This window comes from Capricornis sumatraensis, chromosome 4 (assembly GCF_032405125.1).
Source record: "Capricornis sumatraensis isolate serow.1 chromosome 4, serow.2, whole genome shotgun sequence".
Lineage (NCBI taxonomy): Eukaryota > Metazoa > Chordata > Mammalia > Artiodactyla > Bovidae > Capricornis > Capricornis sumatraensis.
This window is the reverse complement of record NC_091072.1, coordinates 126,909,164-126,914,268: the sequence shown is the minus strand read 5'-3', so window position 1 is coordinate 126,914,268 and position 5,105 is coordinate 126,909,164.

The window sequence follows — 5,105 nt, the reverse complement described above, 5'->3', positions numbered from 1 at the left end:
TGACACAGATAGACATACCATGCTCATGGACTGGAAGACTATTGTTGAAATGACTCCTTTGTATTCTTACCCTTAGTTCACAAACAAGCATATGATATTGATTTTTTTTAAAGACTACCAAAAAATAACAACAAACCTTCCCTCAGTTCTCTTACTGAGCTGCTATACCTGGCAAGAGCACTTTGGCCACCACACTTCTGAAAGAGCTGATTCATATCCTCCCCTTCTAACTGCATTCAAGCAACATGTTAATCACTACAGTTTAGTTTCTACTCCCACCACTCCATAGAAATGGCTTTTTGGAAGTAATTGCCAACATCTTGGTTGGCATATTTTTGGTTGGCCTTGTCTAAATCTTCAGTCTTCTGAACATCTCTGCAACTCTGGTGGCACTTTTGTATTCTAACCTCTTTGACCTTTATTTTTCCCTTCTCTTATACCACTTAAAACATATTCTGAAGGACTGTTCTTGAACCCGGTAAGTACATAAATTTAATGTGATGTCTGCTTTTAAATAAGATAATATTTCTCTCTTCTTTTAATTTTCAAATCTAAATAGTTGAGTATTACTCCATTCCTTACTAAGAAAGAAATTACAGGGGCATGTAAATTCAAAATGCTCTTCTCTTTTGAAGTTTTTTGAAATTTTTATTTTTAATTGAAGGATAATTACTTTACATTATTACTTTGGTTTCTCCCAAACATCATCATGAATAAGCCATAGGTCCTTTGAAGCTTTTAATTTTAAATTGATTCAGGACAGTGGTGGAACTAATTTAAAATGTTACAAATGAGAAAATAAATTAAGTTTGCACCTTTCACTAGGAGGAACTTGTTTCAATACGTACAAGCTACTAAATTTAGTTTCTACCAAATATTTGGTCAGAATATAAAAACAAATCTATAAATCAGTTCAGTTCAGTTCAGTCGAACCACATGAAATGGCCAATATTAAATTTTGTTTTTACTGTAAATATGACAGTTTTATATGGTTCAATCTAATATGTTCACTTTAATAACAGAACTATATTTCAATGAAATGAAACCTAATAAGAATAAATTCAGAGTTCTCAGAATTAAGTCTAGTGCTTCAAATCTTTACAATAATATGGACATTTCTAGATTTGCTCACATTAGCAACACCTCCATAACAAAGTTAACATCTGGACACTTGTGTTCTCCTGCTGTTGCTGCTGCTGCTAAGTCGCTTCAGTCATGTCTGACTCTGTGCAACCCCATAGATGGCGGCCCACCAGTCTCCCCTGTCCCTGGGATTCTCCAGGCAAGAACACTGGAGTGGGTTGCCATTTCCTTCTCCAGTGCATGAAAGTGAAAAGTGAAAGTGTTCTCCACACATGTACAATTGTGCTGGTGACTTTAATTGAAGTGTTACAGAAATAACAAAGCAAATAACACAGTGCCTCATAAAACAATGAGAACAAACTACTGTAGATTGTTTTGCCCTCAACTAAGGGCACTTAGTGCTGTAAAGTCAGGAATACAAGAGCAGTATTCAAGAATTCAAACACTGGTAACTTTCCTCTAAAACTACGCTGTGTGTTTTTCAGTCTTTTTCCATGATATACAAGTGTCAATCCATATATTAACAGATATATGCATTAATGAGGTTTGCACATGTCCACACAGTGATCTTGAACAATATTCATATAAACATGAAAATTTTGGAGTAAAATATCACACTATTTATGACTGTAATAGTTCATCAAACAAACCATGCAATTATCACAGGATTGTGAAGATTTTACCATACACTATGGTTTGTATACTGTCGACCCACACATCCACTGTAGACTCATGGACACTCACAGTGATTTGCAATTTTGCAGTTCTTGCAGGAGAAGGTGAGTGCACGTCTTTTTACTCTGCCATCTTGTTGAACAATCAGAGGAAACTAACCAAACTGATCACATTGACCATTGCCTTGTCTAACTCAGTGAAGCTATGAGCCATGCCATTTCGAGCCACCCAAGACAGATGGGTCATGGGGGAGAGTTCTGACAAAATGTGGTCCACTGGAGAAGGGAATAACAAACTACTTCAGTATTCTTCCCTTGAGAACCTCATGAACAGTATGAAAAGGCAAAAAAAATAGGACACTGAAGAATGAACTCCCCAGGTCAGTGGTGCCCAATATGCTACTGGAAAAGAGTGGAGTAATAACTTCAGAAAGAATGAAGAGACAGCCAAAGCAAAAGCAGTGCCCAGTTGTGGATGTGACTCGTGATGAAAGCAAAGTTTGATGTTATAACCTGGAATGTTAGATCCATGAATCAAGGTAAATTGAAAGTGGTCAAACAAAGATAGCAAGAATTGACATTTTAAGAATCAATGAAATAAATGGACTGCTGCTGTTGCTGTCACTTCAGTTGTGTCCAACTCTGTGCAACCCCATAGATGGCAGCCCGCCAGGCTCCCCCACCCATGGGATTTTCCAGGCAAGATTACTGGAGTGGGGTGCCATTGAATTTTCCAAAAATGGACTGGAATGGGTGAATTTAATTCAGACGACCATTATATCTATTACAGTGGGCAAGAATCCCTTAGAAGAAATGGAGTAGCCCTCAGTCAAAAAAAGAGTCCAAAATGCAGTACTTGGGTGCAATCTCAAAAATGACAGAATGATCTCCATTCATTTCCAAGGTAAACCGTTCAATACCATAGTAATGCAAGTCTATGCCCCAACCACTAATGCTGAAGGAGCTGAATTTGAACGGTTCTATGAAGATCTGCTAGACCTTCTAGAACTAACATCAAAAAAAGATGTTCTTTTCATCATAGCAGGTTGAAATGCAAAAGTAGGAAGTCAAGAGATACCTGGAGTAAAAGGCAAGTTTGGCCTTGGAGTACAAAATGAAGCAGAACAAAGGCTAAGAGAGTTTGGCCAAGAGAATGCACTGGTCACAGCAAACACCCTCTTCCAACAACACAAGAGATAACTCTACACATGGACATCACCATATGGTCAATACTGAAATCAGATTGATTATATTTTTTGCAGCTGAAGATGGAGAAGCTCTATACAGTTAGCAAAAACAAGACCAGGACCTTGCTATGGTTCAGATCATGAACTCCTTATTGCCAAATTCAGACTTAAATTGAAGAAAGTAGGGAAAACCACTAGACCATTCAGGTATGACCCAAATCAAATCCCTTATGATTATACAGTAGAAGTGACAAATAGATTCAAGAGATTAAATCTGATAGACAGAGTGCCTGAAGAACTATGGATGGAGGTTCATGACATTGTACAGGATGCAGTGATCAAGACCAGCCCCAAGAAAAACTAATGCAAAAAGGCAAAATGGTTGTCTGAGGAGGCCTTACAAATAGCTGAGAACAGAAGAGAAGCTAAAGGCAAAGGAGAAAAGGAAAGATATACTGGTCTGAATGGAGAGTTCCAAAGAATAGCATGGAGAGATAAGAAAGCCTTCCTCAGTGATCAATGCAAAGATGGGCACAATAAAGGACAGAAACAGTATGGACCTAACAGAAGCAGAACATGTTAAGAAAAGGTGGCAAGAATACACATAAGAACTATACAAAAAATATCTTCATGACCTAGATAACCAGGATGGTGTGATCACTCACCTAGAGCCGGACATCCTAGAATGCAAAGTCAAGTGGGCCTTAGGAAGCATCACTACAAACAAAGCTAGTGGAGATGATGGAATTCCAGTTGAGCTATTTCAAATTCTAAAAGATGATGCTATGAAAGTGCTGCACTCAATATGCCAGCAAATTTGGAAAACTCGGCAGTGGCCACAGGACTAGAAAAGGTTTTCATCCCAATCCCAAAGAAAGACAATGCCAAAGAATGCTCAAACTACCTCACAATTGCCCTCATCTCACACGCTAGCAAAGTAATGCTCAAAATTCTCCAAGAGAGGCTTCAACAGGATGTGAACCATGAACTTCCAGATGTTCAATCTGGATTTAGAAATGGCAGAGGAACCAGAAATCAAATTGCCAACCTCTGTTGAATCATCAAAAAAGCAAGAGAGTTCCAGAAAAACATCTACTTCTGCTTTATTGACTATGCTAAAGCCTTTGACTGTGTGGATCACAACAAACTGTGGAAAATTCTTCAAGAGATGGGAATACCAGACCACCTGACCTGCCTTCTGAGAAATCTGTATTCAGGTCAAAAAGCATTAGAACCAGACATGAAACAATGGACTGGTTCCAAATTGGAAAAGGAGTACATCAAGTCTGTATATCGTCACCCTGTTTATTTAACTTGTATGCAGAGTACATCATGTGAAATGCCAGACTAGATGAAGCACAAGGAGGAATCAAGGTTGCCAGGAGAAATACCAATAACCTCAGATATGCAGATGACACTGCCCTTGTGGCAGAAAGCAAAGAGGAACTGAAGAGCCTCTTGATCAAAGTGAAAGAGGAGAATGAAAAAGCTGGCTTAAAACTCAAAATTTAAAATTAAGATCATGGCATCCAGTCCCATCTCTTCATGGCAAATAGATGGGGAAACAAGGAAACAGTGACAGTCCTTATTTTTTTGGGCTACAAATCACTGCAGATGGTGACTGCAGCCATGAAATTAAAAGACACTTGCTCTTTGCAAGAGAAGCAATGACAAATCCAGACAGCATATTAAAAAGCAAAGATATAACTTTACTAACAAAGGTCCATCTAGTCAAAGCTATGGTTTTTCCAGTAGTCATGTATGGATGTGAGAGTTGGACCATAAAGAAAGCTGAGCACTGAAGAATTGATGCATTTGAACTATGGTGTTGGAGAAGACTCTTCAGAGTCCTTTGGTCTGCCAGGAGACCCAACCAGTCTATCCTAAAGGACATCAGCCCTGAATATTCATTGGAAGGACTGATGCTGAAGCTGAAACTCCAATCCTTTGACCACCTGATGGGAAGAACTGACTCATTTGAAAAAATCCTGATGCCGGGAAAGATTAAAGGCAGGAGGAGAAGGGGATGACAGAGGATGAGATGGTTGGACGGCATCACTGACTAGATGGACATGAGGTTGAGCAAACTCTGGGAGTTGGTGATGGACAGGGAAGCCTGGCATGCTGCAGTGCATGGGGTTGCAGTGTTGGACACGACTGA